Raw genomic sequence first — 20,431 nt, 5'->3', positions numbered from 1 at the left:
ACAGCCATATGCTTGGCAGGGAGCGAGAAGGGCTTACCAAATTTAAACCTTTCCTGTTGCCCAAGGAACAGGTCATTTGAAATCATTTGAACACAGTCCTTGGAAAGACTCTTTGTGTTAAAAGCTCTATTTCACTGAGCGCCTTGTTTCCTCAAACGCATCCAGCTCTCCACTCCTGTAAATGTTAAGTCTTGAGTCACAGGAGACTCGGCAGCACGTTGCGGAGCTCTGTGCCACCTCTGCAAGAGACATGGGGAAAGCAGACTGTGTTTATTTCAATGTTCTTGTGTGCATATGGGATAACTCACTGCAATAATATGTGATGTGACCATTGCAACAAGCTCAGTTACGTGCCTTTGTGTGAGGTTTGCTGTGTATATGCAGGAAAACTTGGAAAGAAAACGACACACTGAGCTGGTTTTGATCACTTATATGTTAATAGGTTTATTCTCTAGAAAGTTGCATTCTGTATTGAGGACTGGGCTTGCTTATACAGGAGAACTGATTTTGAAACCCATGTGGGCAAACTAGTGCAAAAGGCTGTGTAAATGCTCTTATTTGTGTAAGTGGCTTACTTTAGAAATGTAGGGCTGGAAGGGACCGTAGGAAGTCAAGTCAAGCCTCTTGCTCTGTGGCAGGACCAAATAAACCTAGGCCATCCCTGATGGGAGTTTTGTCTAATCTGTTCTTAAAAACCTCCAGGGACGAGGATTCCAGAACCTCCCTTACAAGCCTATTCCAGAGGTTAACTAGTCTTATAGTTAAAGTTTTTCCTAATATCTAACCTAAATCTACTTTGCTGCAGATTAAGCCCTTTACTACTTTTCCCACCTTCAGTAGGCATGGAGAACAGCTGATCACCATCCTCTTTTATAACAGTCCTTTTAACATATTTGAAGACTATCAGGGTTCCCTATGCCATCTTCTTTTCTCAAGACCAAATATGCCAAGTTATTTTAGACTTTCCTCAGAGGTCAGTTTTTCAAAACTTTTTTTCTTTTTTGTTTCTGTCCTCTGGACTCCAATTTGTACCCATCTTTCCTAAAGTGTGAGGCCCAGAATAGGACAAGTACTCCAGCTGAGGCTTCACCAGTGCCAAGCAGAGTGTAACAACTAACTCCCATCTCTTACATACGAAACTCCTGTTAATACACCCCAGAAAGATATTAGCCATTTTACAGCTGCATCACATTATTGACTCATTCAATTTGTGATCTGCTCTAACCCTAAGATCCTTTTCAGCAGTACTATTATGTAAACACTTATTCCCCAATTTGTAGTTGTGCATTTAATTTTTTCCTTACTAAATAAAGTACTTGTCTTTATTGAATTTCATTCTGTTGAATTGCCCAAATCCTCCAAATTGTCAAGGTCATTTTGAATTCTAATCCTGCCCACCAAAGTGCTTACAACCTCTCCCACTTTGGTGTCTGCAAATTTTATAAGCATTTTATAAACATTAATAAAGTCATTAATGAAAATAATTGAATAGTACTGGACCCAGAACTGACCTCTCCAGGACCCCACTAGATATGCCCTCTCATTTTGACAGTGAACATTGTTAAATACTCCTTGAGTATGGTCTTTCAACCAGTTGTACACCCATCTTATGGTAATGTCATCTAGACCATATATCCATAGTTTGTTTGAGACTGTCATGTGGGTCTGTGTCAGAAGCCTTGCTAAACTCAAGATGTATCACATCTACTGCTTTCCCACAATCCATTAGTCCAGTAACCCTGCCAAAGAAGGAAATTAGGTTGGCTTGGCATGATTTGTTCTTGACACATCCATGCTGGCTATTCTTTATAATGCTATTATCTTCTAGGTGCTTAAAAATGTATAGTTGAATAATTTGTTCTAGTATCTTTCCAGTATCAGTGAGGCTGCCTGATCTATTACTCCCTGGGTCCTCTTTGTTCCCCTTTTTAAAGGCAGGTACTATGTTTGCCCTTCCCCAGTCCTCTGGGACATCACCTCTCCTCTAGGAGTTCTCCAAGATAATTGCTAATGGTTCTGAGATTGCTTCAATTAGTTCCTTAAGTACCCTGGGATGAATTTTCATCAGGCCCTGCTTACTTGAATACATTTAACTTACCTAAATATTCTTTAACCTGTTCTTTCCCTGTTTTGGCTTGCATTCTTTCCCCCTTGTTGTTAATATTAATTGGGTTGAGTATCTGGTCACCATTAACCTTTTTAGAGAAGACTGAAGCAAAAGAAGTATTAAATACCTCGGCTGTCTTGGTGTTGATGATAGTTATTAGCTTTCCTTCCCCACTAAGTTAGAGGACCTACACTTTCCTTCATTTTTCTCTTGCTTCTAATGTATTTAAAGAACTGCTTCTTACTTACTTTTATGTCCCTTGCTAGATGTAACTCATTAGGAAGAGGTTTAACTAATCCATAAGCAGATTTAAGTCTCTTTAAATTGAGGCCTGGTCTACACTGCAAAGTTAGATCAGCTTAACTGCTTTGCTCAGGGCTCTGAAAAATCTCATGTCTTGTGCAATGTAGTGAAGATGACCAAAGCTCTGGTGTAGTACCGCTAAATCTATGGACAAATTCTTTCATCAGCCTTGTTACCGCCTCTCAGCCCACGTCCAGACTAACCCGCGGCATCGGCGGGTTAAAATCGATTGCTCGGGGATCGATATATCGCGTCTAGTCTGGACGCGATGTATCGATCCCCGAGCGCGCTTACATCGATTCTGGAACTCCATCAACCTGAACAGAGTTCCGGAATCGACATGGAGAGCCGCGGACATCGATGCCACGCCGTCTGGACGGGTGAGTACCTCGATTTTAGAAATTCGACTTCAGCTACGTTATTCACATAGCTGAAGTTGCGTATCTAAAATCGATTTTAATACCCTAGTCTGGACGTGGCCTCCGAGAGGTTGCTTTACTACAGTAACAAAAGAATCCCTTCTGTCGCTCTAGGAAGTGTCTACATTACGGCTGTGCAACTTTGCCGCTGGTGCATTTCTAGTGTAGACGTACCCTGAAATTGGAGCATGTCCACTTAGCCTTTTCCACTGGTTTATATTCCCACCTTTGGCTATACCAGTGCAACTTTCTCGTGGAGACCAGCTTGAGGTACCTGCCAAGGCTGAGCTCTTTAAACCAAAACTGAATTTCTCTAAGCGCAAGAAAGAGGTTGGAAAATGCAGTATTTTTTTCTCTCTGCCAATGAATGGAGCCATAGGGGAATCTTTCTTTTTCTCAAAAAAGCCTTTAGCTGTAGAGAGAACAGACCTGAGAAATTTCAACCCAGTGAATAACTCTCTGGGAAAATGACCAGCACAAAAAACCACAGACGCTTAGAGCAGAGTTTTCCTCCGCCTGTATCCAGACCATCAGTACTGGGTTGGTGAAATTGCCACGAGACTCAGGGGTGAAATGCTTCTGTGACATCAGGAAATTCCAAAGTGGAGAATATTAACTAAAAGGTTTGGCCACCCCTCTATCTCATTCCAGAGTGAGGAAGGAGGAAGGTTGGAATTTCCATTCCAAATCACCATTAATTTTAGGCACGTTCAGACAGTCCCTGAAAGTCTCTCACTGTTTATCTATGCACCACAGCAGTGATCGCAGTTTTGGCTAGAGTGACTCTTCCTGCACAGCCCAACCCTGCCTTCCTCGCGCACCCAAAACTCCCATGGGCTGCAGGAGGAGTTTTGGGTGCATAAGGAATGCAAGCTTGGACTCCAAGGATGCCTGTGTGTGGTACAGGGGTCCCTTTGCTACAGAAGGGGCCATGGTGTTAGACTGGCAGATATCTTTTCACTCTGTGTGAAGCCTGTTGTTAACATTCCATAGCTCCCCAGGTGCACCAGAAAAACACTTTGTTTCTGTATTTTATGGATCTGAGAAAGAGGTCTTCAGAGCCCCATCATGGGAGCCAGGAATCCAGCTGTCTCGCCTCGGGTGCGAGGAAGCCTGATTAGTGTAGCTCGTACAGCATTTTGGAGACCGGGCCGTGTAAAAGCCTAGCATTGATGTGACAGACTTGCTGTGACAGACTTGCTGTTAACATGCTTGCACTCTCTGTTGGAATTCTAAGTATTTTTGATGTTTTTATTTTACATTTCCAGAGACCCAACTCTTTCCCCCAAACAGTCTCTCCCGTATATACCTTTTCACAAGATGTTCCCAATGCTCTGCTGCACTCCATCTCATTCACTAAATAAGATGGCCCTTTTCTCTCTCCCTGCCCCCCTTAAGGTCAACAATGCCAGCTTCCTTAGTGGCAAAGTAAGCGATGCACAAAAATACCTCTCTGTGTAGGAGTCGGTGATTGATGGAAATAAAACTGGATCGAGTTTTGACTGAGATTTTCTCATGCTGGCCTTTAACTAGCACAAAATTTCAAATGATTGTGCTCAATGAGGTTGAAATGTATGCTTTTAAAGAAACAGTGTTACAGTATCATCTGGAAATTCTGCAAAATAAGTTCCCCCCTGGTCCAAATGGTCATTAAATGGTGAGGCTCTAAAGCAGGGCTCCCCAGTGAAACAACTCTATGTTCCAGTTAGAGGTTTAAGGAAAGTTTCAACACAGAGCAGGTGGGAGATGGGACTACCAACTACCTGCCCATAACTTGTGAACCCACCTATACCTTCCTGGCCTCTAGTTCTTTCTATTGATCAGTTACAGAGAGTTTGGAAAGTATGACAACTGCCTACACCGGCCTTGCAAAATGATCATGAAAACTTATCTGCTCCGGCACAAATTCTTCTCGCTCTCCCAGACCTGTCTAAATTCCTTGGCCCTGGGCAAATACAATTTTGCAAGTATGGTCTGGATTTCCTAGTGAAAAGCTTTAGGGCTGAATTTCCAGGGTGCTGAGGAGCTTCACTTGGCATTGTGAGCACTTGACGCTCACTCAGTACTTATTCTACTTATCCTGGGTGTGTATTGCAGATTCATAAATTGGCTAAATGGTCATAAGTGAAAGACTCCTTCACTGAAATCCATTAACATTTGGAAGTGAAGGGAGAGATTGGTGCTGCGTTCTCTCTCTGATGATTACCTGCTTCAGAGGTTTTAGAGTAACCTAACTAATCTAGCAGTAGATCTGTTGAAATAGGTGAGCAGAGTCGTTTGTGAAATGAGCGATGAGTTTTAACTTGATGAAATACAAAGGGGCACATCATGAATCAAACCCAAAAGTTCCTCTGGCAGCAACTCAGCAGTTTGTGTTACTAATAAGAGGATGGAAAAACTTTGTTTAATTGTGACTAAAGGTGGTCAGAAATTGAGCGAGTTTCTTCTGAAAATGTTGACTTTTTGGCAAAAATCACAATCTAAATAAGCTGGCTGAAAACTGAAATAGTTGTTGCCACAGTGGCTCCTGAGAGTTGTAGTTCAGGTGCTTCGTACTCCCACTTTTCTCTGTGGGCTGGGCTCCTTGGTCAGACTGCATCTTCCATGGTGCTGGTGGTACTGGTGCATCACGGGAGATGTAGTTGGTGGAGAAGTCCAGCCCATAGAGAAGAATGACATCATGAGGCATCTGAACGACAACTTCAATGGGGCGCCTCCATCGTGGGACTCCCATGAACGCAACACCTTCCCTCACCAAAAGGTGTCTTTCAGCATAATCAAAGTGTTTCATTCTTTGAAAACATTTTGTTTTTCAGACACCGATTTTTTTTCACAAACAAATGAAAATTTCAGTGGAAAGCAGATGCTAGTTGCCAAAAAAACCTTCATTTTGTCAAAACCACTTTTTTCCTCTGACAGTTTGAAATGTCATCTAGATTTCATTGATTCAATTTTAATTGCAACAAAGTCCCAAAGTGTATCACAAAGGATGTTCTAAGCAGGGCCATGGTTTTCTGTGCTATTGTACAAGGCCTTGCATCTGGTTTTTGATAAGTTAGTGTAGCTGCCTGAAGAAAATGCAGATTCTATAGATGAAGCAGAGTACTCCTAAACGGAACATCTTAATTAGCTGGATAACAGAGAGGATATAAGGCTGCACAGTTTGGAGAAGGGAGAGATTTTGGAACATGCAATATAATAGCAATGATTTGGGCCAGGATTGATGTATGAACTAAACAGCAACAAGGAGAAATGCATGGAAACATATATACAGGACCTAACTATGATCATGATCTCGCTCTAGCATAAATCAGAAGCGATCAAAATGAGTGGAATTATAGCAATATAAAACAACCCTAACAAAAACCAGAATCAGACCCCTGTGCATTTTTAATTTCTGAAAATAACCTTTGCCTACCTGCCTGCGGAGATGCTAATGGAATCAGCCTTCTGAAGACCCAAGCACAAGAACATGGTTGTATGAATGGAACTGGAGATGCAGTCGCTCTCATTCAAAATGCACAGCGTTAAGGTGCTAGTGTTGATAGTGAGAAGGAACTTCTTGGGATATGGATTTTAGGGCCAGCAGGGATCATTTTTACCATCTAGTCTGACCTGCACAACACAGGCTGTAACATTTCATTCTTCTTCGAGTGATTGCTCATATCCATTCCAGGTAGGTGTACGCACCGTGCGTGCACGTCTGCCGGAAACTTTTTACCCTAGCAACTCCAGTGGGCCGGCAGGTCGCCCCCTAGAGTGGCGCCACTATGGCACTTGATATATATCCCTGCCGGCCCACCCACTCCTCAGTTCCTTCTTACCGCCGTGTCGGTTGCTGGAACTGTGGAGTGCGGCTTGCTGACCTCCACGTCCCTAGCTCTCCTGTATTTGTTCATCGTCTTTCGTTGTAAATAGTTCATAGTTAGTTAGTAGATAGACTGTTCGTTAGTAGTTAGTTGAAATCTTGTAATATAGTTGTCTAACATCGCTTGTGGGTGGGCCGTTGCCTTCCCCGGCACCCGGCACCGGGCCCATGCCTGGCTCGCCGGGCTTCAAGCAGTGCTCGGCGTGCAAGAAGCCGATGCCTACGAGCGATCCCCACGACGCGTGCCTTAAGTGCCTGGGGGAATCGCATATCAGCGAAAAGTGCCGCATTTTCAAGGCTTTTAAGCCTCGCACGAAGAAGGAGAGAGACCAAAGACTCCGCGCTCTCCTTATGGAAGTGGCTCTGTCTCCAGCACCGTCGGCGCAGTCAGCCAGTTCTACTCCGGCACCGGACCGCGCCGGCACCGGCAAGACTCCCTGGCACCGACCATCTCCAGGACCGGGAGCAGACTCTTGTCCCTCGACGTCTGCAACACCATCCAGGCAGGCCCAAGTGGACCACGCGGCACCTACCCTAGCCACGGCACCGCCTGCAGGACTGCTGTCGACTCCGGGCCCGGAAGGTCCGTCGAGTCCAGCCCCTCCTAGCTCCCCCTTAAGATCAGGGGTCGAGCTCTGGGTACCGTCTACGCCGGAGACCTTTGCCTCGGCTCGGGACCTGATCGCGATGACGGAGCCATCGCAGCCTCAGCCGGCACCCCCGGGACGGGTTACCTCCAGGGGTAAACCGATGCTTCGAGCGCTGTCTCCCAAGCCCCGGCACCGATCACCCAAGAGGCATGAACACTCGCGCTCGGGGCGCCGCTCTAAGTCCCGGCACCGCTCTCCCAGGTGGTACCGGTCGTACTTGCGACACCGATCGCCATCTGCACGGTCCCAGTCGGGCTCGTCTCACCGCCGGCACCGAGACTCCAGGAGCCGTTCACCTCGGCGTTCGGCGCCTCGGTCGACCTCCAGGCACTGAACCGGTGGTAGGTCCCGATCCCGGTCAACCTCCCGGCACCACGCCAGTGGCAGGTCCCGGTCTCCGCTGCCATCCCGGTACCGCGCTCATCGAGGGTCGCGCTCCCGGCACCGACATCGCTCCTGATCCGGATCCCGGCACCGGTCATCACACCGTTCCTGATCCCGATCCCGGCACCGATGTGCGCCTCGGCACCGAGGGGAGCGTCGGTCTCGGCGCACAGAGTCGTATACCAATCAGGCTCAGCGTCTCCGTGGCCGTCTCGGGAGCCGTCGGTCTCTTCCCAGACTGACAGCGCCTATGCCATGGGCCAGGGCACGCACTCGGCCCTGTTCCAGGACCCTCCCCCACAAGAGCGAGGGCCTCAGCAGTGGGGGTTTTGGACCCCTTGGGCGTATTCCCAGGCCCAGGGCCCGCAACACATTACCCCCCGACCTACGGGGGAATGCAGACTCCAGAGGCGACGGTATCGAGACCCCCTCACTCTCCGGAAGCGGATGGCAGGTCCAGTCACCTAGACTCAGAGCTCCCTCCAGGGACGGAGGTGCAGCCCCACACGGACCCCCCCGTGAACACTTTGTTGCCGGGGGTTTCCTCGTCCTCCAGTCCTCCCCCGCTGGATCTTAGGGCGCACCAAGACTTCCTCCGCTGGGTGGCACAGAACCTGGACTTGCAAGCGGAGGAGGAGTCTGAAATTGAAGACCCGGTGGTGAGCATCCTTTCCGCCGATGCGCCCACCAGAGTGGCCCTGCCCTTTATAAAGACGATCCAGGCCAACGCCAATAACATCTGGCAGTCACCGGCCTCCATCCCTCCGACCGCTCGAAGGGTGGAACGAAAGTACATGGCCCCCTCGAAGGGCTATGAATACTTATATGTTCACCCGACACCCTGCTCGTTAGTGGTCCAGTCGGTGAACGACAGGGAGCGCCACGGGCAAGAGGCCCCAGCGCCCAAGTCGAAGGAGGCGAGAAGGATGGACCTCCTGGGCCGCAAGGTCTATTCGGCGGGGGCGCTACAGCTCCGGGTCTCAAACCAGCAGGCCCTCCTCAGCCGCTACTCCTTCAACTCGTGGGTAGCGGCGGGGAAGTTCGCGGAGCTCTTGCCTCAGGACGCCCGCCAGGAATTTTCCACCATCCTGGACGAGGGCAAGAAAGTAGCAAGAACATCACTACAGGCCTCCCTTGATGCTGCTGACTCGGCCGCTCGGACCCTGGCCTCAGGGCTCACGATGCGCTGAATTTCCTGGCTGCAGGTCTCTGGCCTTCCGCCGAAGCTCCAACATACAATCCAGGACCTCCCCTTTGAAGGCCAGGGCCTGTTTTCTAATAAAACAGACCCGAGACTAAAAGACCTCAAAGACAACAGGGTCATAATACGGTCGCTCGGCATGCACACGCCTGTGACGCAGCGCAGGCCATTCCGGCAGCAAAACCAGCAGCAGCAGCGGCGGCCGTACCCCCAGTTCCGCTCAAGGCAGGACCTCTCTAGGCGCCGCGGCAGGAACAACCGCCGCAGGCAGTCCGGTGGCCAAGCGGGGCAGAACCAAGGCTCCGCCAAGGCCTCTCCAGGGCCTAAGCCTTCCTTTTGAAGGTGTGCCCGAGGGCGCAGTACCAGTTTCCCCTCCGGATCCCTCCCCGCAGTTTTCCAACCGCCTTTCTTTTTTCCTCCCGGCGTGGACCTGAATAACGTCGGACTGTTGGGTCTTGCGTACGGTGCAGGCCGGTTATCGCCTGCAGTTTTCTTCGCCCCCCCCCTCCCATCCTCCTTCCCCGTCCCTCTTCAGGGACCCCTCTCACGAGCAATTCCTCCGTCAGGAGGGACACGCGCTCCTTGTCAAGGGAGCCGTAGAGGCGATTCCGGTCAACGAGAAGGGCAAGGGGGGTTATTCCCGCTACTTTCTAATCCCCAAATCCAAGAGCGGCCTCAGGCCCATCCTTGACCTGCGGGAACTCAACAAGTATATCGTGAAGTTGAAGTTCCGCATGGTATCCCTTGGAACCATCATCCCATCCCTGGATCCCGGAGACTGGTACGCTGCCCTCGATATGCAGGACGCTTACTTTCACATCTCCATTGCCCCCCAACACAGACGATTCTTCGCTTTGTGGTCGGCTGCCAACATTATCAGTTTGCGGTCCTTCCGTTTGGCCTCTCTACAGCCCCGAGGGTGTTTACGAAATGCATGGCAGTCGTCGCACATCTTCGACGTTGCCGCATTCACGTCTTCCCCTACCTGGACGACTGGCTGATCCGAGGCACATCGGAGCTGCAGGTCCGCGCCCATGTCGACAGGATCAGCACCCTCTTTGCTGCCTTGGGCCTCGTCATCAATGTGGACAAGTCTACTCTGCTCCCCACGCAGCTACCCTTCCCCAGGTTCCAGTCGCTGTCAGCCATCATTCTACGTTTGCAGGCGGCCCCGCTGACCTCTCTGTGAACATGTCTGGCCCTTCTAGGCCACATGGCGGCCTGTACGTTCGTAACGGCATATGCTCGTCTCCACATGAGGCCTTTTCAATCATGGCTCATTGCGCAGTATCGGCCGGCCAGACATTTGTTGGACACAGTCGTCACCGTTCCTCAGAGGGTACTGGACTCTCTTCGCTGGTGGCTAGACCGGTCCATGGTCTGTGCGGGGCTCCCGTTCCATCCGCCCCAACCCTCAGCATCCCTGACCACGGACGCCTCAGATCTGGGCTGGGAAGCGCACTGTGGCACCCAGAGAACTCAGGGCTTGTGGACACCTCAAGAGATCAACCTCCATATCAACATACGAGAGTTGAGAGCGGTCCGCCTTGCTTGTCAAGCGTTTGTCCATCTCCTTCAAGGTCGTTGTGTCGCGGTGTTTACCGACAACACGACGACCATGTTTTACATCAACAAGCAGGGCGGCACCAGATCCTCTCCCCTGTGTCTCAAGGCAGTGCGCCTCTGGGAGTCTTGCATAGCCCATTCGGTTCACCTTTCCGCCTCCTATCTCCCGGGAGTGCGGAACACTCTGGCGGATCGGCTGAGCAGATCCTTTCGTTCGCACGAGTGGTCTCTCCGTCCGGACGTCGCCCTCTCACTCTTCCAGAGGTGGGGTCGTCCGCGGATGGACCTCTTCACGTCCAGGCAGAACCGGAAGTGTCGAGCATTCTGCTCCTTCCAGGGTCGGGAACCAGGGTCTCTAGCAGATGCATTCCTGATCCCATGGACAGCCCACCTGTGTTATGCATTCCCTCCCGTCCCGCTGATACACAGGGTTCTCCTCAAGGTGCGCAGAGACAGAGCCCGGGTGATTCTCATAGCTCCAGCATGGGCCAGACAGCTTTGGTACCCCATGTTGCTGGACTTCTCAGTAGCCAACCCAGTTACCCTGCCCCTACATCGGGACCTGATCACCCAGGACCACGGCAGGCTATGTCACCCGGACCTTCCGTCTCTGCACCTTACGGCGTGGCTCCTGCGTGGTTGACAGGCTCCGAGCTGCGCTGTTCTACCCCGGTTCGGGAGGTTCTCATGGGCAGTAGAAAGCCTTCCACCAGGGCGACTTACTCAGCTAAGTGGAAGCGTTTGTCCTGCTGGTGTTCAGAGAAAGCTCTTCGCCCTGTGGAGACTCCCGTCACCACTATTTTAGACTACATCTGGTCCCTCAAGACCCAGGGTCTAGCGTTGTCGTCCCTCCGGGTCCACCTAGCGGCCATCTCCGTGTTTCACCCGGGAATGGACGGTTGTTCTGTCTTCTCCCACCCTATGGTGGCGAGATTCCTGAAGGGACTGGAGCGGCTCTATCCACAAATCCGCCCTCCAGCCCCTTCATGGGACCTCAACCTGGTCCTAACTTGGCTCATGGGCCCTCCATTCGAGCCATTAGCTACTTGCTCCCTGCTCTACCTCTCGTGGAAGACCGCCTTCCTAGTGGCCATTACCTCAGCTAGACGAGTGTCCGAACTGAGGGCCCTCACAGTGGACCCGCCGTATACCATCTTCCATAAAGACAAGGTACAGCTGAGGCCTCACCCTGCCTTTCTTCCCAAGGTGGTCTCAGCTTTCCATGTTAATCAGGAGATTTTCCTCCCAGTCTTTTTCCCAAAGCCCCATTCGTCCCGCAGAGAGCAACAGCTCCACTCGCTAGATGTACGTCGGGCGCTAGCATTTTATGTGGACAGGACCAAACCCTTCCGCAAGTCCCCCCAGTTATTTGAGGCGGTAGCGGACCGGGTTAAGGGGCTGCCGATTTCCTCCCAGAGGCTATCTTCCTGGGTTACCTCCTGCATCAGGACCTGCAACGACCTGGCCCACGTTCCAGCGGGTCGTGTGACTGCTCACTCCACCAGAGCACAAGCATCATCGCTGGCTTTCCTGGCCCGCGTACCGATCCAAGAGATTTGTAGGGCGGCGACCTGGTCATCGGTCCACACATTCGCTTCCCATTACGCCCTGGTTCAGCAGTCCAGACATGATGCGGCCTTTGCTTCTGCAGTACTCCAGGCCGCGACCTCTCACTCCGACCCCACCGCCTAGGTAAGGCTTGGGAATCACCTACCTGGAATGGATATGAGCAATCACTCGAAGAAGAAAAGACGGTTACTCACCTTTGTAACTGTTGTTCTTCGAGATGTGTTGCTCATATCCATTCCACACCCGCCCTCCTTCCCCACTGTCGGAATAGCCGGCAAGAAGGAACTGAGGAGCGGGTGGGCCGGCAGGGGTATATATCTAGTGCCATAGTGGCGCCACTCTAGGGGGTGACTTGCCGGCCCACTGGAGTTGCTAGGGTAAAAAGTTTCCGGCAGACGTGCACGCGCGGCGCGTACACCTACCTGGAATGGATATGAGCAACACATCTCGAAGAACAACAGTTACAAAGGTGAGTAACCGTCTTTTCAGTGATTCCTGCATCAAGCACATAACTTCTGGTTGAGCTAGAACCTACCTTTCAGAAAGACGTCCACTCTTCATGGAAAGACTTCAAGTGGCGAAGGATCCACCATGTCCCTTAGTGAGTTGTTCCAGTAGTTTTACTCATGTATCTTTAAAAAAACAAACCCAGTGCATCTTATTCCCAGTCTGAATTTGCCTCATTTCACCTTCTAACCTTTGACTGTTTAGGTCTTCTGGGTTAGAGAGCCCTCTGTCGGAAGTTCTCCCCCCATGTAGGTATTTAGGAGACCGTGAGCAAGTCTCCTCTTAACCTTCTCTTTTATAAGTTAAACAGACTGAGATCCGAGAAGGCAGGTTTTCCGGACCTCAAATAGTTCTTCTAGCTCTTTTTTCTGAATCCTTCTCCATTTGTCAACATCTAGAGCTGGTAACCGAAGTACGGCCATCTCTCTACTCAAACGTGAACAGGAATTGCTGACGTTTTCCCCTCTTCTCTGACTGTGGTTCCAGGCACAAGTAGCTGAACATTTGGAGAGCCAAGCAGTGTGGAGATGCTTGTCTGTAGATGGCTCCATAGGAGAATGGTAGATGAAGCTGGAGACCCACACAGGCTATGGGGAGGGTTGTGCTCTGTAGAATGGGGCAGGTGTTACCTTGGTGGTTGACTTCCTATGATTTCAGGCACTAGTAGCCTTCAGCCCTTCCACCTTCCCTGCTGTTCATGTAGATGTATTTTAGGAAGGGTACACTTTCACTCTTATCACACAACTTTGTAATTGCAGTGAGGCACAAGCAAGAGAGCACAGAGCTGGGGCGGGCTGTCTGTGTCAGCACTGGCAGTGACGGCAAGCTTGAGTTCGTCATGGAGGCTGCTTGGACTGGAGCGTTCACTGACCATTCACAAGCAAGAGACCTTTAAACAGCTGAACTAACCTGTTTACTTGCAGACTATGATGCAGTGTCTGGTTATTAGTTCTCTGTTCCTCCTTTCTCTTCCATGGCATAGTTGAGATGACTCTGAGAGGTGTCTTGGGCCACTCAGCATTCACTGACTCTGCTGACAGTAGAACTTGAGGGCCTCAACCTAAAACTAGTGCTTGGTTCTAACCATTTAAAACTGTCACCTCTGGAGAAGAGCCATCATGCTTAAAAAATCCCATATGCAACTTTCACGAACAATCATTTTGGGAAGCCTCTGTACCAAATGCCATCCTTTCCTGTGTCATAATGACAAGGGCTGCCTACCGGCCCTCAAGACTGGAATAGAAGTTTAACTGTAAACCTCCCTAGATGTCATCCGGGACTGTCTGCAGGTTATTTTAAAACATGCTGAATCTTCCTTTGTTTTAAGACCAGCAGACGTTTATCTGTTATAAACTAAAACTCTTTTGACTTTTGAAAAAACTCCTTATGAGTCTGACTCTTAAGGGCACTTGATTTCCCACCCCTTCTTCCCGTCCTGAGCTATTTCTTCTTGTCCAGCCAGGTAAGTGTACCAGTCACTCATTGGTTTTGTTTGTTGGTTTGGTTTTTGCTGTATATTTGAAAAGATGTTTCCAATTTGGTTTATTTGGGGCCAGGAGTGGGTGGCTGTGAATATTTTTAGCCTTTTAATTTGCAGTGACCTATCCCTATGGGTTATCTAATTCCAGGAGATTTTGCTTTGTGGGTTTTTTAAGTCTTGTTAAGAGACTTTTCCTCTGGATGCAGCTGTTCCTTTTCTTGCAAAGTGTAATGTAGACAGTGAAATACAGGGATCAGGTGCCTAGTAGAGATGATTTTTTAAATACTTAACAATTAGATTGTAAACACCCTTCACATAAGGCAGTGGGTAGGGCACTCGGCTAATAGTCAGGACTCTTGGATTCCATTCCCAGCCCTGCCACTGATTTGTGGTGTGACCCTGGGCAAGTCATTTCTTCTCCTCTGTGCCTTGTCTTTTTCCTATCCCCACCCTTTTGTTTTGTCCCTTTTACTTGTAAGTTCCTTGGGGCAGGGACTGTTTATGTACTGCACCTAGCACAATGCAGCCCTGATCTTGGCTAGAGCCTCGAGGAGGTACTGTAATAAAAATAGTAGCTTCTTTCCTATTTCTAACATTGGTGCTTTACTGCAATGGAAAGAATTTTAAAAATTCAATTTACTCTTCAATATTTATGGGGTTTCTAAATTTTATTAGTCTTTCTTCCTATTTGGTGTCATACTTAAATTCTCAGTTCATGGAGGCATGTGATCATATGAGAATCGCTGCTTTCCTTTTTAAAAACAAACAACAAACAAAACAAAACAAAAAACACCTTATGTCTCTAGCCCTCTTCTTGGTGGGGAAAAGCTTGAGGCCCAGCTGGCAAATAAAAAGAATACAATGCTTTTATTTTTTAAAACAATTTTCCATTTTTTTCCCCTGGCCTGTTTCATGGTACTTTGAATCTTTGAAGTTTTTCCTTTTTAGCATTTCCCTTTGCTGGGCTGCTACAGTCACTTACACTTGTCTCTCTAATTTATTTAATTTTTAGCTTCTCTAGGTCGCAGTACTTAGGGTGCAAACACTGCAAGGAGATGGTTGGTTGTTTTAAGGCCATAGATCACTTGGAATTTCTTCTACCAAACTTAAATCCAATTATTTTAAAGTCCCCTCCATCCCCAAGTCTATAGATTTTTTTTAAATCCAAATTTGAATCAAGTTGGTCTGCATAAAGTTTTTTAAAAAAAGAAAGTTCTGCCTTGACAGTAGTTTATATGGTGGTTATGATGAGGTTGATCCGTTGTAAAAGTTTAGTATAGCTGGGGGGAATGTATTGAGGGATGCAGGGTCTGAGATACTACTTCACCCAACACACAGTCAAACTGCGGAACTTATTGCCAGGGGAGGATGTGAAGGCCAAAAGTATAACTGGTTTCAAAAAAGAATTAGATAAGTTCATGGAGGATAGGTTCTTCAGTAGCTATTGGCCAAGATGGGCAGGGATGCAACCCATGCTCTGGGTGTCTCTAAACCTCTGACTACCAGAAGCTGGGATTGGATGACAAGGATGGATCACTCAGTAATTTTCCTGATCTCTTCATTCCCTCTGAAGCCTCCGGCTCTGACTGCTGTCGGAAGTCAGGATACTGGGCTCGATGGACCATTGGTCTGTCCCAGTATGACTGTTCTTATGTTCCTACTACCTTAAACTCCAAAGTGCCCAGCCAGGTTTTTCGTTAAAACAGTCAGAAACCCCAAATTACGCAGTACCTCTCTGCTTCTGACAGAGTCCCTGTTCACAGCTGTAAGACCTGTACCCCACTCTTCCCATTCCCTGCACCGCATTAAATAAAACTTGCTCTGGACTTCCCTTATGTGCAGCATAAGTAAAATCCACACCTGGATACCAGTCTTGTTCATCTAGTACCATAGGGCATCAAAGTCCAAAAGAACACCAACTCTTTGATGCTCTTCAGCCATAGATCCAAGGTTCCTCCACACAGTCAGAAAGTTAAGTCTTAGGGTTAGGTCCACATGGGTAAATTGATCAGCAGAACTATACTGGGATAAATATCCCGCTATAGTTATGCTGGTATAACTTCTCATGTAGACACACTGCTCCAGAATAAGTGACTTTATTCCAGTATAATTATTTTCCTTTGGAAGGGCAGCAATTAATTCCAGAATGGTATGCCCAGATGGGGAGTTATATTGATATAATTACACAGCCATAGTTCTGCCAGGGCAGACAATCCCTGAGCTGTATTCAAGAGCATCTGTCTAGCAGGGTTGGAAAACAGTTGTGGAAGCATTATTTTCAAGCTCTGGATGCATGTACTCATGTGGGCCCAGATCAGAGTTCTGGTGAGCAAGAGCTATAGAATCACTGCTACTTTACGTGTATGCAACTCTTCCCCCACATCTGTCCTCCCACAGCCTGGCAGTCCCCGAGCACTTCACAGGAAGCACTATTTATTAAGACTATAAACTTATTTTTTCCCTTCTGGTAGGACTGCTGTCTGGTTTCATTGTCTGAAATTCCCTTACGCAGCCTGGCCTATGGCTCCCTTTTTAAAAGTGAAACAAACTTGGGGGCTGGAATTCCGTCTGTGCACACTGGCTGTCGTCTGCCTGGCTCTGTGAAAACAATCTGACCCTGGAATTCCACAGGGCTGAGCATAAAGGTCTGATTCAAAATGCAAACTGGGTATGAAGCAGCATGGTTCACACATCGCCTGCTCACTTCCCCCAGTTTGAAGTATGTGCTGCTTCATAGGAGACGAGCGCTAGTGGGGAGCACAGGGACATCTTCCGAGGAGGTGGCAGCAGAGAGCAGGGAAGCTGTTCCTGATGTCAGGAATTACAGAGGAGAAGGCTCTCTTGTCTGTTGTGGAGGCACAAGGTAAAAGCAAGCAAGGGAGGGGAGTAGAAAGATAGTCTGGAAGTGGACAGAGGGGGCAACTGCAGGTGCTGAGTCTGAAGAGGAAATTATCAAGCAGGAGAAGAATGAACAGGATATCATGTGCTTGCTCTCTGCACGCTCAAGGCTTAGGAAAGAACAAAGCTGAGGGATCAAAACAGGGCTTCCACCTTTCCCACCCTGTTTCCTGCTCTGCTAAGATGAGAGGTTGCTGTCTGGGCAGAGCAGGGGAGGTGGGCTCTGTTCTCAGCTCTGCTGCTAACTCACTGGGTGTTCTTCGGCAAGTCGGGGCGGGGGGAGTTTGGTCTCTCTGTGCCTCAGTTTCCCCATTTGAAAGATGGAATTCAGCGCATGCCCAGCTCCCATGGCTGTAGGGCAGTAGTCTGTGTGTAGTGCAGGTGGACAGAAGCTAGGGGGATATGTGATTTAGTTTTCTGTGTTACATGCTGGGGTGTGTGCAGCACAGAGCAAGCTTGCAGAGGAGCCCAGTGCATCAGTGGCATGAACAGAACTTCAGCTAACTCTTGCCCTACCGCCCTTGCCTCATCCTAAAAAAAATGGGCTGCTGCTTTGCTTCTCTTATTCCCAGGGACAGCCCTGATCTCTGTCAGGCCTGACATGTGTCTTGTGGTCCACAGCGATAGCTAGGTATGATGTATCAGGCCACATCATTGCAGTGCCAGGGCTTCAGCTCGTTGGGCAGAGCCAGGCAGGTATTAGTCACTGGGGACACGAAGTGACACAGATCAACCAGTTTCTGCTGGCTCCTTCTTCCAGAACAGCCACTTCCCAGGGACTGAACTGCAAATATCCCTCCAGACACCACTGGCACAGAGCAGAGATGGCTAGTAGAATGCTACGACTCTGACGCGTCCGGCTCCCAGCCCCTCCCAGAGGGACAGCAACAAAGGCTAACAACACCCTGGGTTTACATAGTGTTTTTCATCTTCAGACATTTACCCTTGCAGCAGCCTTGGCCAGGGATGAGTAGCACTAGTGTCTGAGCGTGTGTTGGGCAGCTTGAGTTCCAGCCCTGAAGAGGATGCAGTCGGAATCCCTTGCAAAGCAACGGCGGGGGCCATATACAGATGGAGAGGGGGATAGGAAGGAGCAGCGTGACTGGAATAGGATCACATGGCTACTTGGAAAAACACGGGCACCTCTGGATGACTCTGCATAACTCCTGGCTGTCTGCCCTCCTCTCGCCCCCACACACTCCCCATAGGTGACAGAATAGGAATGTAGACTGAGCAGAGATTTGAAAGTGGAGAAGGAGGAAGGTAGGTGGATGGGTTTGTGGGAGAGAGTACCAAGCACAAGGGGCAGCAGGAAAGAGGCAGAGGAGGTGCCTGCGTTGTGGGTGGGAGGACGTGAGGACGAAGTAGTAAAGGGCAGTAGAAGGGAGTTGTGTGTGTGCACCACTACCTTCTACTGGAAACTGCTCAGCCATATGTCATAGGCCCTGTAGAGTGAAGATTTATAGCTCAGTTTTATGAGGGCTATAATCTCATGCTTCAGGGCTTCAACGGGTTGCCTGAAGAGGTCAGGAAAGAATGCTTTCCCCCACCCCCAGTGCACAGTTGTAATCTAGCTTTTTTTTCTTCCTCTGAAGTAGCAGTTCAGCTAGAGGCAGGTGGAATGGGCCAGTGGTTTGAGGTGATATAGAAAATCCTGTCTTAAATGCTTGGTTGGTGTCTTTCTCACATGGTGAGGATGTAACTGATAGCCTGATCTGGGGTCAGGAAGGAATATTCTCCAGGTTAGATTGGCAGGAACCTTGGGTTTTTTTCATCTTCCTCTGCAGCATGGCATACAAGTCACCTGCTGGGATCATTTGGGCACATCTCACCTCATCACTTCTCTGCAATTGAGGGGTGGGGAGCATCAGGCATTGGTGGCACCTCCATTTCTCCTGTTTTCTGCTAGTCACACACAATTTAGTCTCCTGAGGACTGAAGTGGGTGTGCTCCTTTTGGGGTAGTGGGTGAAATTTGATGACGTGATATACAGGAGATCAGACAAATGATTCAGTAGTCCCTTCTGGTCTTCAACTCTATGAAACAGCTCCTGGAGATTCTCCTTTAGTGCAGGAGGCAGGACCCTGAGCTTTTGGGGTAGGATGATCTGGGTTCTATCCCTGCAGTTGACCTGAGAGGCCATGAATTTGTGCAGTGCAACCTTTGTTTTACAGAGGCAAAGACAAGCTGAGTGACATGCCCATGGTCAGAGTGGGAATCACTCTGAGCAGGGGTCAGGACTTCAGGAGCGGAAGCCAGGAGCTTCCATCAGATTATGTCCCTCCCTTTTCAAGCTTAACCCTGCCATTGGTACTGAGTGTTTGGGTGCTAAGCAGCAGCCTCCCTGACACCACTGGGACCTGTATGGTTCTTTCCCTCCACTGTAGTTCTGTATCCTCCCTTCCCCTGCACGTTCTTTAGCACAAAAAGCCTTTTTATTATTAATAGCTGTTGAGATGCTATAAAAAGTTTTATGAGCCTTGGCCAAGCCTCAGGGCTTGCAGTGTGTTCATTTCCTGGAGGCTGTGCGCTGGAGAGGTGTGGGTTTGCTTGTTTAACCCACAGGTAATGTAGCAACTTAGAATATGAATCTGGAGCCAGGGTTTAGGTGGGTGTGGCTGGAGCCTGCAGAGCTGGGGAAGGGAACCCAGGGGAGGAGCTGGTGGTGGAGTTTACTTTCCAGATCTGTTTGCTTTAAATCCAGAGGGCTGAGCTGGGACAAAGCAGAGGTGATTAACATTGGTGGAAAGCGTGTCCCAGAATGCATTTGTCTTCTACTGACCCTCTGCACTTCTGAGACTGTATTTAGCTTCCTGGAACTTCTAAGGTGGCATTTTCGGTTAATGAAGGAACAAGCCCAGATTTGTGTCCAGGAAGCAGTAGGAGTTTTGCACTGCAGAGTGAAGATATGTGTCTCGGATGAATGGAGCGTACACCTTCTGGGCCAGAGCCCAGCTTCCAGAGCATGTAAACTGATTGTAGTGGTGTTTTTGTTTTTTGGTTTTTTTTTTCTTTTTCTGGGAGCGGAGGAAGGCGAGGATTTGGGCTTGAATTACACTGCCACCAGTTTGGGGGGCAACTGGGTTGCACTGTACCGGCACCCAGAGTAAACACTGAGAGACCTTGCTTCAGGGATGAGCAAGCCTTGACACTTGGGAGTCGATAGGGAACTTGCTCTGGGGACAGGCTAGTGCAGCACGGCACCTTCCTCTAAAGCAGCTGGTGCTCGCCGTTACTGGTGGCAGGACTCCTGAGCTGATCCAGTCTGGCAGCTTGTATGTTTTTAGAGTATAAAAGTGACACAGGGATTTGGGCCAAGCGGTAGCACCAGTCGTACTACAGACAAGACCTCTGCCCTGGAAACTTAGCCTGAAGGCAGATCCCTGTTTGATACCTACACACGGGTAGCCAGGTTTGCAGAAATAAAACCCAGCCAGTCTGGCAAAGGCAGGGAGGATGCCTATTTAAGGGAAATAGTC

General features: G+C 49.1%; 1 protein-coding gene across 4 annotated transcripts in view; it reads left to right on the top strand.

Annotated features, from left to right (window-relative positions):
- CSNK1G2 (casein kinase 1 gamma 2) overlaps positions 1–20,431 on the top strand; it is a 97,196-nt gene that overhangs the window by 32,746 nt on the left and 44,019 nt on the right. The window contains exon 1 of one of the 4 annotated variants that reach the window (XM_030540145.1): positions 14,598–14,608. The exons of the other annotated variants lie outside the window; for them this stretch is intronic. The gene's annotated coding sequence lies outside the window, so the exon portion shown is untranslated. Of the gene's footprint in view, positions 1–14,597; positions 14,609–20,431 lie in introns of those variants that run through there. 4 annotated transcript variants of the gene reach the window in all.

This window comes from Gopherus evgoodei, chromosome 22, assembly GCF_007399415.2.
Source record: "Gopherus evgoodei ecotype Sinaloan lineage chromosome 22, rGopEvg1_v1.p, whole genome shotgun sequence".
NCBI classification, from domain to species: Eukaryota; Metazoa; Chordata; order Testudines; family Testudinidae; genus Gopherus; species Gopherus evgoodei.
This window is presented reverse-complemented; position numbering and strand designations above follow the sequence as displayed.